Consider the following 17341-nt stretch of genomic DNA (forward strand, 5'->3'; position numbering starts at 1 on the left):
TAAAGTTTTGGAACACAGCATGCCTGTTTTTCCTTACTGTCTCTGCTTGTTTCTTACCACAACAGAAAATTTTATTAATTACCAGAGAAATTTTTTCCTTCTCATAATATTTTTATTGATTATTTGGGAATTTCACATCATGAACCCTGAGCACAGTCACTTCCCAGTCTTCCCAGGTCTGCCCCTCCACCCTTGTGACCCCCCCTTCCAAAAAAACAAGTCAGACTCCCAGTGGTCAGCCCTATAAGGAAAGCTGAGTCCTTCCCCACCTGCACCCTCCCCAGAAGCCATCAGTTATGGAGAACTACACTTCAGCATCCTTACCAGTAAGAGTTCTTTCTCTTTGATTGCTTTGTCTAAGGTGTTACTTTGGGGGGGTCGTTGTCACCGAAGCCTTCTACGTCTGTTTCTCAACTGTGAGTCTGCATAGCAAAAGTAGCTTCCTTACCCTTTAAAGTCAGCTGGAGCAGGGATCATGAACTTACACGTGGTTTCGGGTGACAGCACAGACCACGTGCATCCATCCACATGGAGCAGAGAACTTTTTACTAAAAGTCTGGGCCAGTGAGATGGCTCACTATGTAAAAGCACTTGCTCCATAGACCTGACAACTTGAGCTCCATCCCTAGATCTCACAGTGGAAATAGAAAACCAACTCTCAGAAGTTATCCTCTGTCAGATATGGTGCTGCACAGGCCTTGCCTTTAAGCCCTTCCCTCAGCAGGCTACAGCTTACAGATCTCTGGGTTCAAGGGCAGCCTGGTCTACAGGGAGTCCCAGGTCAGCCACAGCTGCACAGTGAGATGCCATCTCAAAAGAAAAAAATTTTAATAAAAAAGAAAAAAGTTTTCCTCTGACCTCCACACATGCACCATGGCACTCATGAACACACACACACACACACACACACACACACACACACACACATCAAATGCATACCGTAAGTAATTTTTTTTTCAAAAAAGAAGTTTGCCCACTCTAAGTTTATTTGCAGTTCTTGATGGTACGATTGTGTGTATGTGTTTGTATGTGTGTGCACATATGCATGTATGTGAAGACCAGACAGAGGTAAGTCATTCTATATCTTTTTTCATTTATTTTTGTTTTGTTTCTGTTTTTTTGTTTTGTTTTGTTTTGTTTTTTTGAGACAGGTCTCCCTATGTAGCTCTGGCTGTCCTGGAACTTACTCTGTAGACCAGGCTAATCTCACACTCACAGAGATCCTGACTTTGCTTCCCGAGTTCAGGGATTAAAAGTGTGTGCCACCATGCCCTTTTGAATAGAAGTCAAATACTATGCAAGGTTCAGTGGATTCTAATGTCCTCAAGGGACACCTGAAACCTATTCCCAGTGGGTCCAGCAAAGATAACTGCATATGATTTTTGTAAAATTTATTTGGAAAAACTCTAATGTACCAGGTTTTAGACTGGGGCTCTTGTCCTGCTGTACTTTAGAATTACCCTGGGAGTTTTAAGAGGCACCAGTAGCCGGTTCACTCCAGCTTAGCAGATTCTAATGACCATATAGCTGCCACCTGAGAAAGGGCTAGTGGCTGAGGTGACAGTTCCTCTATCCACTTCCTTTGACAGGAGAAAGTCCTTCCTTTTTCCATTTTCAAGCTCTTTTTACAGTGCCTGGCCCAGGACATAGCATCTTTCAGGCACACTAAACAGTAGGATAATTGAAAAGAGAGCCGAGACCAGGAATGCACCTCCAATGGCTGTTATTATTTCTGGCTTCTGTCTCAGAGGGATCCAAAAGGATGAACAACACGACTGTCACAACACTCTGTCCCCATCGACTTGTATGTTTCTGAGCATTTTCCTTCAGAACAAATGAGATCATGCATGGAATTGAAGCTGAACTTTGTCTTAGTAGTTAGTCTCAGTTTTGCCCCCAGGAGATATTAGAAATGTCTGGAGGCAATTTTGACTGTCTTGTTGTTGGTCACACTAGCAACTAGTGGGCAGAAGGCAAGAGATTCTGTAAAACAGCCTAAAAGGCACACGACAGTTCCTTCCCACAAGAAATCACACATATACACCCTCCACCCCCCCCCACACACACACACTCCCGCCTGGTGGTAGTGGTGCACTCCTTTAATCCCAGCACTCGGCAGAGGCAGAGACAGAGGCAGGTGGATCTCTGTGAGTCTGAGACCAGCCTGGTCTACAAGAGCTAGTTCCAGGACAGCCTCCAAAGCCACAGAGAAACCCTGTCTCGAAAAAAGAAAAAAAAAAAGAAAAAAGAAAAAAAGAGAGAAATCACCCCACCTAAAATGTCAATAGTGCCTAAATTAAGACAGGGTAGGCAAAACAGCCCCACACCTAATCTACACAGTGCCCTTGGTAGACTACTTCTATGTAGAAGTTACGTATCAGATAAAAAAAAAATTTAGATAATTATATGATGAACTTTGATGAGATTCAGGTGGCATGGATGTCTCACAAAGTAGCCTAGACTGCCATCAACCTCCAGATCCTGACTCAGCACCATGTTATCATAAATGGCAGTGAGAACAAAGGAAAGCCTGAAAGTATTGCATTGTGACTTATGGTTTATGTTTTCTAACCAAGAAAATGATTCATCTCTATTAATTTAGAGAGAGAAGTCCAAATAAGGGGTGGTCTACCTGCTAGAAGTTGAAGATCAGGGGTTCCAAGATGAATTAAAATTACAACAGTTGTGTTGGCCAGAGCTAAGAGTGGTGTTGGGCAGGGGAGGTCTGGGCATTTGGAATGAGACTAAGTGGTTTATGCAACTCAAGATGAATTATGGACTTGAGACATTACAAGGTATAAACTTAAGCCTGGGAGCTGAGGCTGGAGGATTCCTTGAGCTTAGGAGTGAGAGGCTAGCCTGGGATGAATAGCAAAACTGTCTTCAACTGGCTCTGATGGCACAATCTGTAATCCTACCTACTCAGGAGGGTGGTGTAAAAGGATTAAAAATTCAGGCCTGCTGGGGCTAAGAACTCAATACCAGCCTGGGCAATTTGGTGAATCTTGACTCACAATTTTTTTTTGAGACAGGGTTTCTCTGTGGCTTTGGAGGTTGTCTTGATACTAGCTCTTGTAGACCAGGTTGGTCTCGAACTCACAGAGATCTGCCTGCCTCTGCCTCTGCGAAGTGCTGGGATTAAAGGCGTGCGTAGCCACCGCCCTGGCTTGACTCCCAATTTTAAACAAACAAACAAAGAATTTTTTAAGAGCTGGGGATATAGCTCATAGGTAGAACACTTGCCCCACATGTGTGAGGTCCTAGGTAGAGTCACCAGAGGTAAACTAAACAGCAATGAAAAAAAATCTGCCTCTGAAAAGGGTGGGGAGGGAGGGATTGGCTCAAGAAGACACCTGGTAGAATCACACTGGTGGATTCAATCTTCCCTCTCCCTAGAGGCAAAAGATATTTCTTGCCAAAGAACTGAGAGTCAGAGAGGAAATTGACTTGAGATAATCAAATGTAGAAATGTGGGCTGAGGGTGGGGGTCAGGTGATAGTGGTTAAATCTGTTCTTACTAAAGCAGACAGTTCTGATAGGCTCAGAGATCTGCCGTCTGAGAGATGAGAGCTGTGGTATCATTGGCCTCATAAAACAGGCAGATAAATAAATAGAGGTTGAATGTGTGGGTCTTTGCTGTCTAAGAGAGTAGCAGGCAACCTTCTGTCTAAGGAAGTGTCTTGGTTACTTGTCTGTTGCTGTAATAAGATACCCTGACCGAGGCAACTCACAGAAGAGTTTATTGGAGCTTCCAGTTTCAGTGAGTGAGTCCATGAGCACCATGGCAGATGCTTGACAACAGGCGAAGCACTGGAGAAGTAGCTGAAAGCTTAACTGGGATCCACAAGCAGGAGTCAGAGAGGTAGGTAGACACAAAGAATGGCATGGGGTTTTAAAATATCAAAGCCTACCCCTGTGACACACCTTGTTCAACAAAGCCACGCCTTCAAGTCCTTCCCAAAAGGTTCCACCAACTAGGGACCAAGCATTCAAATACATGAGCCTATGTGGATCATTCTCACTCAAAGCACCACAGGGTAGGTATCTTCTCCGGACAGGTATTCATGTTTATGATCAAGAGACCAGGCTGGGAAAATGTCTAAGGGCCTTAGCACAAACCTGATTCCCAAAATCCCTTTCCCAAGTAGATAATCCAGGGCTGATCTAACCAGGTGTAGTAGCATAGGCCTGGACTCCCAGCACTTGAAAGGTGGGTGGATTTTCAGTTCCAGGCCAGCCTGAACTACAAATCAAGAAACAAAGAACAAAAACCACATTAAAACAAAATACAAACTGGGCATTTGTGGCACACACCTGCAGAGGCAGGTGGATCTCTGTGAGTTCAAGGCCAGCCTAGTCTACAGATCGGAGAAACCCTGTCTTGAAAAACCAAACACAAACGAACAAAAACCACAAGGCCCTTCTCAATCCTGTGTGTATGATTAGGGATGTCATCAATACAAACTAAGCCAACACACAAATTAATTTTGACTTTTCTGATCACTGGACTAAACACAATTTGAAAATGCAAACACCATTTCTCTCACAAAAACTTTGAAGTCTTAATGGAAAAACAACTCTCACCTCAAAGGTAACCAGAAATGCTGTGTTCTGGAGCCAAATATGGGTGAATATAGCCTGAGAGCAACCCATTCAAGCTACCCCAAATATCATGTTCCAATACAGTAACAGTTTGACGATTTTTTTTAAAGTAACAGGACAAAGAAAGTCATAAATCAGGTATTTTGAAATTAAACTGATGGAAGCACTAGAGGACAATGAAGTTTCTTTTATAGTCTTCAGATGTTATTTGAGGCATCCTTTGCCTTTGGGCTGGTACATTCCAAAAGTGTTATTAATAGCCATAAGGATGACTGTCAGCCCAGAGCCAAACAATGAATGGCTACTATGAGCCTAAAGACAGGTCAAGGAAACAGTGCAGCTCTCCACAATCACAGCCCTTCTAATCAGTCAGTCAGTCTTCTAGAATCTGTCAAGTAGGTGTGGCTGTTTTTGTGGTAACTGGTTCACAGAGACAAAAAAAAAAAAAAAAAAAAAAAAAATCTGCTAACCAGGTTCAGAGATGATTTCTGTATTAATTGGGGTTCTCTGGAGGAACCGAAGTGCGCTGATAGAATGAATACATATAGCAGGGTCCCAGACCTTAACACAACTGACTCTGTGATGGAAGTACCTACCATTCAGGTCATAAAACTCAGCACATAATGAAAATAAAAACCTAATCCATTGTAGTCTATAGTTCTGGGAAAGTTGCTATATGTACTAGCCTTGCTTTCTGGCTTTTGTAGTTCTGTTGCTGGACAACTGTTCATGTTAACTGAAGTATGTCAACCCAGAACATGGTTTTTGTGCTTGAAAGTTAAACCTTAGAAAGGCTTGGTGCTACACTGAGATCCCAAACACCCAGTGTAGTGGCTGGGCAACTAAATAAAGGTTTCCGTTGGCTTAACCCCATGTCCCAGCAATCTTCTCTGGTGAATACCCCACAACATACATACATACATACATACATACATACATACATACATACATATATACGTATGTATGTATGTATAAAGAATTTATTAAACCCGATTATGTTGAAATAGTAACAACTGCTGTCACATCTGAGAGGCTGAAAAACAGGTAATTATTCCTTCCATGAGGCTGGTTACTAAGCAGTCCCAATATGGTACTGAAAACTATTCCACTGGAATCTCCAGCTCACCCCTGCGTGACCCAGGAAGCCCCATTCCTCTCTTTCCAAACCCTGCCCTCTCAGAGAATCTCCAACAAAGAAAAGCTGCCAAAAGCCCAGTTCTACATTCTTGGCAGCAGCTGCAGTTGCTCCTCCCCTGAAATTGCCAACAGCCCAATCCCCACCTAAAGGATTATGAATTGGGCACAGACCCAGTTTGTGGTGGGCACGTCATCATCCTCCCTGACCCCACTCCCCCTGCACACCTACTGGGTATTTAAGCTCCCTCCTTTAGTTCAGCTGTGACCCCTTCTCTAACATCTGTCTCCGGAGGGCTGGAGGACTCACCCAGGAGTTGCTTTGTTCAAAATAAACCTGTTCTTTTACTTTTTTAGTCTGGCTTGATCTGGCTTACTACATCAGCAGAGGAACCTATTATCAGGGTACAGAAAGCCTATTTAAAAGCTGGAATGTTCTTGAGAGCTGCTGGTCCTTAGTCAATAATGGAAGCCTGAAATTGTTTGTTTTTTTGTTTGTTTGTTTTATATTAGCAAAGGAATCAGCAGCAGCAACAACAGGGTAAATCAACTGAAAGGGGGAAGGCCAAACACACAGATATTTAACAATCTTCCTGCCCACTGTGACAGGGCAAGTAAGTGCAGAAGTTCCTCCATCATGTGTACGTGCTGAGGGGTTAAATAGAATTTTGCCCAACTCTATCCTAGGATCCTGTCTCAGTTAGTTGGGGTTTTATTGCTGTGAGGAGTCACGGTGATCACCGTAACTCTTATAAAGGAAAATGTTTACTTGGGGCTGGCTTACTGTTCAGAGGTTTAGTCCATTATCGTCATGGTGGGAATCATAGCGGCACACAAGCAGACATGGTGCTGGAGAGGTAGCTGAGAGTTCTACACCTGGATCTGCAGGCAGCAGGGAGTAAACACACTGACCAGGCTTGAGCTTCTGAGACCTCAAAGCCCACCCCCTGGTAACACATTTCATCCAACAAAGCCAAACTACTCCACAAGGCCACTCCTCTGATAGTACCACTTCCTATGGGCATAAGGGGGCCATTTTCATTCCAACCACCACAGATTCCAAGGTCAAAATCCCCTAGATTCTGTTAAACTGCTGGCTTGCACAGAACCCCCTCCAGCTAACTGCTTACCTCAGCTTCTGTCAAATTGCTTGTTTGCAAAGCCTGTTGCCTGTAGCTGCCAAGTCAGAGTCCAGAACATGGTTTAGGCTTCAAAATCCCTGTGCTCTGGACTTCTGGGGCTACACTTAGGTCCCAAATACTTGAGTGTAGTCCCAGACAGCTGGAATAAAGACTTTCAGTTGGCTATAAACAGTGTCTTGAGTTGTCATCTCTGATGGGTTCCCCATAACAATGTGTTAGTATAGATGACCCAAGAGCAGACTATGGGGAAATGCTTTTTTATTGATGTTAGTGTTACTAAAACATTGAGTAGGTTTCTTGTTAGAGAGGGAAAAACAGTAACAAAAGAACAGTTAAATAACTTAACTACTTGAAGATGGGTCTCAGCAAAAATCCCAGGGATGTCAAGAGTTGGGGGACACAGGCTCAGCCTCATATGATTATCTTTAGTGACTTGCAGAAGTTCCCCCAAAACTCAGGGATGACAATGCAGGTCAAGCTCAGCTTTCTTTCTCCCTCTCTCCTTTTTTTTTTCTTTAAGACTGAAAGGAATTTTATGACCAGATTAAAGCAAGGTGAGAGGAAGAGAAAAATTGGAAGATAGTTTAGATTTGACCTTTAGTTGATAAACTCTAAAATTGATTTTTTAGTTTGGCCACCAATTGAACTCACATAAAATTTTTTTGGAGAGCTTTTCATTATGCATTTCCAGTTTTATCAGTTTGTGCTTGTTGTTCACGGATTATTTTACATTTTAATTAAAGCAAGCTATCGGTGAATTTTAAAAAAACCACTATTGCCTAGGGCTTTATTAAGCACTCGGGATAGACAGGTTTGGAGATGGTTATGTCTGGATCTCCCTGTTTTTTCCCAAACAAGTTAATGATTATCACACATACAGCCCGCTAGAGTACAGGTTAATAATTACCACACTTAAAGCCTGCTAGACTACCCATGGCAGTTTAATCTCTAAACATTTCTTCCTTTTAAAAACTGTTTCTCATACATACACATTTGTTTCTCCTGAAAAGCTGTCAAGGGTCAGATCAACACATATATATATATATATATATATATATATATATATATATATGGGTTCTGAAGACACTGGATGAACAGATCCCTCATATGTGTCTTCCCAGGGGAGCCAATACAGTTCCTTATGAGTCAGGAATGGGGTATATTGGCTGTGTTTCTCTATGAAGAGGTTCAATGTCATGGGACATTACCCTGACACCTCTACACTTGTGAGTGAGCAGAAACCAAGTGCCTCTTTTTGTTTTTGCTTTTCGTTTTTTGAGACAGGGTTTCTCTGTGTAGCCCTAGCTGTCTTGGAACTTGCTTTGTAGACCAGACTGGCCTTGAACCCACAAAGATCTGCCTGCCTCTGCCTCCCAAATGCTGGGATTAAAGGTGTGAGCTGCCATACCCAGTCAACGAGAACCAAGACCAAACAAAAACCAAAATGTCTTCAAGGTTCCAAAAATAATATACCAGCAACAGACTAACCAGCCAGAATCTAAACTGCCTACAGATCTGAAAGCAAACAAGCAAGCAAAATCAAATGTCTAGACCAAAAGGCTTTCAGAGCAAACAAACCAGATATTGCTAATTCTACTGGGTGAGAATAAGACCACTATTGAAAGACCCCCGCCCTTAGCTTTTTCTTTTAAGTTTCCCCGTGCGCAGCTGGCGGAGTGCGTGGGGAATACATTCTCCCCTGCACTCCCCGACCCTTGATCCCCACAGCTGCCGGCACTTCCCCGCCACCGCGCAAGGCCGGCCCCGGCCCCCCACCGGATCGCTCCGTCCCAAGGTCAGCCATCTGGACGCGGCAAAAGATAAAGGCCCATTCGCCTGACTATTACGGTGCCTTTTTCCCCTATAAAAGGACTCCCCTTCCGGGGCTCGGGGCTTAGCCTAACAAAGCTAAGTCCCCGGGTACCAGTGCTACTAATAAAGCCTCTTGCCTTTGCATCCAAAGTTCGTGGTTTTGCTGATTCCTGGGTGCGGGTCTCCTTCTACGAAAGTACCCCTTCTGGGGTCTTTCACTATCACAAACTTTTAGCCAAATTTGAAGCAGGCTTTAAAATGCTACTCAGGTCTATACCTGGGATGCCCAGAGCATAATGCCCAAATTATATTAGTCAGGGGCTTGTGAAGGCAAACCCCACAAGGCTGTGTACGTTCCATCTTTGTCCAATCAGGGGCAAGCATACATCCTGAGGAACTTCCTGCCTAAGTACCTCCTGCCTATGTGTGACCAAGCACAGCCTATGCAGTTGGGGCCATCAAGCTTGTTTACAGTAAGTGAAAACACTTGGCTCATTAGTTTACATGAACAGCCCCTACCATTCCAGGAAGTTATCTGTCCTTGGGCAAGTGAGGCTTACAGGTTAGAACATTTTTGTCTTGCCGCGGACAGAAAGTGCAAGAATCTAGTAGTTGTTCGGTCCCACAAGGCTGGGTGTCTCAGCTTGTCTTCTGTAATCCCAGAGAAGTGGGCCCCAGTGGATGTTCTAGCAAGGTGAAGGTGACAAAACAAGCTGGCAAAAGAACAAACCCTTCCTTCTTCCATTGTCCTGATATAGGCTTCCAACCGAAGGTGTGGCCCAGATTAAAGATGTGTCTTCCTAACTCAAGGTCTGGATAAAAGGCGTGTGTCTTCCAGCCTCAAGATCTGGATCACAGGTGTATCCTCCATTTCTGGACAGTGGTTCATTCCAGATATAGTCAAGTTGACAACCAAGAACAGCCATCACAGCAGTTTGCAAACTCGACCCAAATCCACTCTGTAGAGAAGGTGGCTAACGGGTGTCCGTGAAACAGCTGAAGTAGACTCACACCTTTTGAGTGTTAGTAAAAGCTATGGCTTTGGGTTAAAAAGCATGAACATTCTTTTTCCTGATCAGAGGGCTGGATATATAGACTGATCAGAGCTAGTAACACACTGATAATCCCCTATAGGTCTACACTTAGAAGTCAACCAAAGGGAATTCAAAATCTTGAATGTGTAACTGACGGTAATCAGTACCCTACTAGGTTATCAGAACTCCATCAATCACTGTTAAAACTCTGAACCTTTGAAATCTTAATATAACAAGAGCATAGAAGGGAGAAGGAATCTGAAACATTTCTTGTTTTTCACATACCTTAAATTACTTCCTTAGACCTTCAGAACTTGCTTAAGCTTTCACACCCTCAGGAATTACTTTCTTAGACCCTTGTGACTTACTTAACAGTAGCCATGGCAAATCAAGTTCCTTTAAATAAAGACTAGTAAAAAGTTAAATCTGAAACCTGTTATCCTTTGCATGAAACCTATTAGGGAGACAAATCTGTCTTCCTTTCTCAGCAGGAGGCCTAGTAGCTCTAGAAAAAGCAAGGCCTGAAATGAATTAACTAGGTAGCCACAGCCTTTGTTGATATCCCAGCTTCTCTCTCTCCCCTTGTCTGGGCAACCTGGCTCCTCTCCTTCTCTTGCCCTGGTGGTTTCTCCTCAGCACCCACCTGTCACTTCACTCTCCTGGGCCTGTGCCCAGGTTTCCTTAGGAAACCTTTCCTGGTCGCTGGGCCTGTCTAATGCTCAGTTTCTCTCCCCATCCCAGGGGTGCTCTTCTCCTCCACCTTCGACCTTCCCTTGCCCCTGGGTCTATCTTTGGCAGGTGATCACTCCTGGATGACAGCTCAGATGCTGTCAAAGGTTGCATGGCTATATCATGCATGCATTAAGTGGCTGCATAAGGACTCTGAATGAAGAAATCGTGCAGAGCTGGGCCAAGGGCAGCTCCATGACTTCAGTTTCAATGGACCCAACTGCTGAGCCTCGTTCTATCCATTTTTTGTTGTTGTTCTTTTTGATTTCTTTGTGTAGCTTTGGAGCCTATCCTGGCACTTCCTCTGTAGACCAGGCTGGCCTCGAACTCACAGAGATCTGCCTGCCTCTGCCTCTCGAGTGCTGGGATTAAAGACATATGCCACCAACACCCAGCCCTTTTCCCTTTTTAAATAAAGCAAGCACCTCCCTGCCTGTTCTCTCTCTTTACATTTCTGCTCCCAATTGGTTAACACCTACCTCTCCCTTCACTCCCTTTCCCAATAAACTGGTGTGGGTTTGTTGAGTTTGGTGGACAGTGTTTCATTGCCTGAAGCTGCAGCAAAGAACAACAGCCTTGGGGAAGGAGCTGGTTGCCTGCTGCTGTTAAACTGACAAAGCTACAGTTAGCCATCAACACCATCAGATTTCTGGGGATAAGTTATAGCAGTGAAGGGACCAGCTCCCCTTTTTGGCAGCCATAACAGTCTTAGCATGTGCTTGCCTGACCTTGCCTTGGTCACTAGGAGGTCAGATGCCTGCCTTGTGGCAAGGAACCAATCAGAAGTTAGCTGGTGGTGCTATGCTTTATGGTTCTGGGTGTGCTTTATGGACAAGTACACAGCAATGACTCACAGAGCATAGCAACCACCTTGGGAGGGCCTATGGGCCATAACAACCAGTTGGCCAATCAACACAGGGAAAGTCCTCCAAGCCTGGAGGCACACCAATCCTGAGCCTGTGCGTACCCCTAGACACTCCCCTTACGCTGCCCCATAAGATCTCTATGCCATGGCTTCTAGGCATCTTTCCTAGCCATCTGCCAAGATGGATGGATGAAAGGCCCGAGCTAACACAGGGTTAGCTCATTAAACACCTGCAATAAAGCCTCGTGCTGTTTGCATCAAGCTTTCGACTCCGCCTGGTGATTGGGGTCACCGAGGTCCTGGGCTGAGATCCTGGGGGCCTGAGCCTCTGGGGGTTTTTCAGTAGTAAGTATGAACCCAACTGCCTCTGTGTCAATTAAAATGACAGAGACTTACCAGCTGCTTACACAATTACCCTAGTAGGCTCGTGCACTCTCAATGGCTTCACTGAGGGGCAGAGTTTGTAGGTCTGGGGTGATCACATAGGACAGCATTGCATCTTCAGCTGTTGCACAGGACAGTATAGGCCTTTGGCTGCCAGATCCAGGAAGTCTGAGAGATCTTCCTGTGGATGAGGAACTTGGCCTGCCCTGACTTAGGAAGAGTAGGGCAGGCAACCCAACAGTGTACACAGTTTGTGCAGGGCCCTGGCAGCAGGCAAGGCATGGAGCAGTTTTTTCAGGTCTGGGTCCCATGTATCTTCTTTGAAGACCTTAGCTTTTTCCATTAAAGATTTTAAATACCATATTCAACAGATCTCTGGAAAGTTTTGAGTGCCATCTATTAAGTACACCTGATTTTAAATAAATTTTACCTGTTTTTCGTTAATTTGCTTTAGGCTTAACCTTGAACAAATGTACTGGAAGCTAAATAAAGCTTATTCCCATAATTAATTACATTTGAACTTAGCATGACTACAAGTACAGTTTTGAATATATTGAAGAATTTGGGGGCTAGAGAGATGGCTCAGAGGTTAAGAGCACTTGCTGCTCTTCCAGGGGTCCTAAGTCCAGTTCCCAGCAACCACATGGTGACTCACAACCATCTATAATGAGATCTGGTGCCCTCCTCTGGCCTGCAGGAATACATGTAGGCAGAATACTGCATACATAATAAATAAATAAATCTTAAAAAGAATTTGATCATTTATAAGGTGACTGGCCACCAACTTTCATGTCTTAATCATCTTTAATAGATTATAATAAGTTGCTATTTTGTTTTGTTTGTTTTTTGAGACAGGGTTTCTCTGTAGAACAGCCCTGTAGACCAGGCTGACCTCAAACTCACAGAGATCCACCAGCCTCTGCTTGCAGTGTGCTGGGATTAAAGGTGTATACCACCACACCTGGCAATAAATTGCTCTTATAAGATTAGGATTCGCATTTTTATCCCTGTTAGATTTAGCCTTTAAAAAAAATAGCGATTTCTTAATTGAAGATCTTTTAGTATCAAAACAAAGCTTTCAATCATAAATAAAGCCCACAGGGAGACTGGCAACTTTACTTTCATAGTGCACCATTACAGAACGACTAAAGACTTATGGCCACCACTATGAGCACCAAACACTAAACACTGGAAACTGGATGCAGCAAGGCAATGACCTAAGCAGTCTGGCAACAGGTCTCTCCTTGCTTACGGTCTATTCAGGCTAACAGACACTGGCTCAAGAATGTATGTCTCGCCTCCTTGTCTTTGCTAACTTCGTTAAGCTCTAGCTATTTGGATGAGACCCATTGCCAGACCGCTTAGGTCATTACCTGGCTGCATCATAAGATAGGAATATCCAGTTTCTAGTGTTTAGTGTTTGGTGCTCATAGTGGTGGCCCTAACTCTTTAGCCTTTTATTTATTTTTTTAAGATTACATATTAATAAAGACATCATGGTATAAATATAAAACCTTTTTAGAATTTTAAATGTCCTATAGCCTTATAAATTTAAATATTTAACAAAGATATCCTCTGGGCAGTGGTGGCAAACACCTTTTGAAAGACCCCTGCCCCTTAGCCCTTTCTTTCTCAAGTTTGTCTCCTCTTCCTCCTGTCGGCGGCTTCCCAGATCCCCACCCCCGGACCCGCCGCACGCCCGCCCGAGAACGAGCACCAGGTGGGCCGGCACGAGGGCGAGCACCACCAGGTGGGCCGGCACGAGAACGAACACCAAGTGAGCCGGCCTGGAGCCCTGCCCCTGAGCCCCCGCCCGATGAGAAACACTCCATCCCAAGATCTCCGCCCCCAAGGTCAGCCATCTGGACGCGGAGGGGGGGGGATTGAGTCTGTTGTACCAGACACCAGACCTTGAGAATATGCTGATCTGGAATGGCTCTGTGTCTCATTTGAACCATCCAATAGAAATGATTCTGTATTTCGCCTCATTTGAAAGACTCTGTGTTTCACCTCATTTGAATAACTCTGTACTGCGCCTCATTTGAATAACCCTGTATAGCGCCTCATTTACATTGACCAATGGGAATAGCTCTGTACAATGCCTCATTAGAATTATCCAATAGAATCCCTGCTCCTAGCTTGCGCCTTTTTCCCTATATAAGGACCCCTTTCCCTTGGCTCGGGGCGCTTGGCCTCACAGAAGCTAAGTCTCCCGGGTACCCGTATCTCCAATAAAGCCTCTTGCGGTTTTGCATCCAAGTTCGTGGTCTCGCTGATTCCTGGGTGCGGGTCTCCTTCTACGAAAGTACCTCTTCGGGGGTCTTTCACTTTAATCCCAGCACTCAGGAGGCAGAGGCAGGCGGATCTCTGTAAGTTCGAGACCAGCCTGGTCTACAAGAGCTAGTTCCAGGACAGTCTCGAAAGCCACAGAGAAATCCTGTCTCGAAAAACCAAAGGGAAAATCCCTGCTAAACTGGATCCATTGACCAGAAAGCTCAGAGATAAGAAATTCTGAACCCTGGCCAATGAAGCCGCTGTGGTAGGCAGTGTCGGTGGAAGCAGGCAGCTGGCAGCAGATACAGCAAAAACAAAACTAATAAACACAGAACACAGAAAGCACAAGAGACAGGGGCAGTAAAAATGAAACTAAAGACAAGACATACAAGATACCAAACCAGTCCAAGACCCTCCATAGGCAGTTAGATGTCTGCACTTTTGCACTGGACGGGAGAGTATCAGGTGCCATTGGACCCCTCTTCGTCCCAGACTAGGATCCAAATAGAACCAGATGTCACAGAAGATTACTATGATTTACACATAGTAATGGATGCTTGCTGCTTTTCTCAGCATGGCAGTTCACTCTGATAGTCCACAAAACAGAAAGCATGCCTTGGAGCCTTGGGACATGTCAAGATGCACACCTCCTAAGGAGGCCCGTCAGCCCTGGAGTCCCAGAGTGAAGGTCAGGCTTTAGAATTTGAGTGGGTGGTCTGATCTCTCTAGGGCCTCCAAAAATGTTAATCCATTTTGGAGGCAAAGAAGAAAACCACTACCACAATTTTTGAGCCAAATTTGAAGCAAGCTTCATTAAATTCTGGCAAGGACCATGGATACTGACCAGGTGAAAACCCGGGATTATCAAAGTATGCTGGCTAATTACATTAGTCAGGTGCTTATAAAGGCAAAGATTACCTACCCCCCACTTACAATTGATCAAGCACATCCTGTGCAGTTGTGGCTACCAACCTTGTTTATAGAAAACACTTGGCTTCGCCAGGCGTTGGTGGTGCACGCCTTTAATCCCAGCACTCGGGAGGCAGAGGCAGGCAGATCTTTGTGAGTTCAGAGACCAGCCTGGTCTACAGAGCGAGCTCTAGGACAGCCTCCAAAACAATACAGAGAAGCCCTGTCTCAAAAAAACACAAAAACAACTGGAGAGATGGCTCAGAGGTTAAGAGCACAGACTGCTCTTCCAGAGGTCCTGAGCAACCACATAGTGGCTCACAACCATCCCTTATGAAATCTGGTGCCCTCTTCTGGTGTGCAGATATACATGGAAGCAGAATGTTGTATGCATAATAAATTAATAAATAAAATCTCAAAAAAAAACCCACAAAAACAAACAAAAAGAAAGCTACCATTACTATAGAAGCTTCCTAAAAGTATATCCATGCTTGTATATAAAAGCAGTTTAAATGGAGTTACCCTATAATGGGGTAACAATACTCAGACTAAACACCATGGCCGGGGACAGAGTACCTCTTTTAGAGTTATTGTCTAGTGAGGTCCCACAGACTCTGAACATGACAGGCCATTGCCAATGCCTTTGATTATCTCCCAGAACTTGACAGCAAGACCATATTGCTAAGATATCACACACTTGAGTCAGAGAACATGGGGAAATCACCTTGTGCTGATCTGGAAGCTTCATCCCCACTGGTTAGCTTTCACGGAACTCTAATGTTCGATGCAAGGCAAGCTAGAAGGGGAAGAAAGCAATCATCAGGTCTATCCATCTGTGAGCCCTGAGAGCTACAATACTGCCTGGTCTGACAAGATGTGTGATGGGGAATGCTCTTCTGTGTATATGTTTGTCTTATTGGTTGATGAATAAAACACTGTTAGCCAATAGGGGAGCAAGATAGGTGGGACTAGGATATGAGGAGGATTCTGGGAAGTGTAGGCAGGGAGGAGTCGTCACGTGATCCCAGGAAGTGATGTAGCCGTGCAGAGTCAGCATATAAGCAGGGACAAACAGGAAATTGCTCTCTTCTCTCTGCAGATGCTGAACGGTTGAGATGCAGGATGACAGAGTAGTAAGAGGTCCCTGGACCTTTCTCCAGTAAGATAAGACCACATGGAAATACTTAGTAGTTATGGGTTAATAAAAAAGACAGAGCTAGCCAATAAGAAGCCATGGTCACCGGCCAACAGTTTCATAATTAATATAATGTCTGGGGAGAGAAAGCTCACGTTACAGATGTGTTCGCTGGCGCAAGAGAGGCACAAACATCATGGGTGTAAGCTGTTAGGGTTTGAACATGCGCCAAAGATGAACTGTGATCCGGGATGGTGAAGTCTCTTTAATCAAGAAAACACCAGGGCAAGACGCAGGCCAGAGAGAGATTACAGGAACCCAGCAAGCGCGGCCAGAAAGAGCTAGGGTCTTTCGGTGCAGCCCTTATAAAGCTCCCTTACATCACACCGGATTTCCATCACCACGCCCTTATGGGCGAGTCCCGGGTCCACCTGACACCTGTCCCATGACTATTGGGGGGGGCTGGGGTGTCTCCCTACAGTAAGCAGTCATTTTCTGACTGAATTTAAGTCCTGCTTCACAAGACAGAACCCTTACCTGGCAATTGTCAGGCTAAGAAACTATGGCTAGATAGGACGTTGGCCCTAGTGGAGAGCCTGCCATTATTATGCTGCTCAGTGGACACAATATTAAACTGACTCCTAATGATTTCTCACTTTACCCAAATGTTGGAACATGGTCCAAGAAAGAAGTAGTGTGAGAATTCCGAGTGCTAGTGAGGAAATTATAAGAAAACAAGACGTAAGTCTTGTGACCTCAGTTTCTTTAAAAACACCCAATTGTTCTTGGAATAGGTTTTCATGCCCCTCCCAGGTATAGCAGATAAGAGTGAGTTTACAGTATTCATTACAACTGGCTTTGGTTTATGGAAAAACATGTTTTTGCCATATGCAGCTTGTCCTTGTGGTCGTACACTTTACTCATGTAAATTGGCTGATGCTTTGAATAAAGTTGGCTAATGCATAAGACTTTAGTCCACCTCATTTTTAGGCTCCATTCCCCCAGGTCCCAATGGTTTTAGAACAGTTAACACACATAGACTGCATCTCTCGGCCCTCATCAGAGAAGCTTTTTCTTGCTACAAATGGTGATTAACACGGCGAATAAGACCCTACAGAATGCTTCGCTCTAAGTGGAACAACTGCATCATACCCTCTCCTTCCAAGGCTCAGGGATCATTGTAGAAGAGGGGGTGGGAAAATTCTAAGAGCCTAAGGCAGTGGCTAACTACCACAAAACATTATTTTCTGGACAGTTGAGCACATGAGCTTATGGATATGACCTTAAGCCAGACAGAATCCTAGCATAGAGGGAAGAATTG

The sequence above is a fragment of the Cricetulus griseus genome (genome assembly GCF_003668045.3).
Source record: "Cricetulus griseus strain 17A/GY chromosome 1 unlocalized genomic scaffold, alternate assembly CriGri-PICRH-1.0 chr1_0, whole genome shotgun sequence".
Taxonomy (NCBI): Eukaryota; Metazoa; Chordata; class Mammalia; order Rodentia; family Cricetidae; genus Cricetulus; species Cricetulus griseus.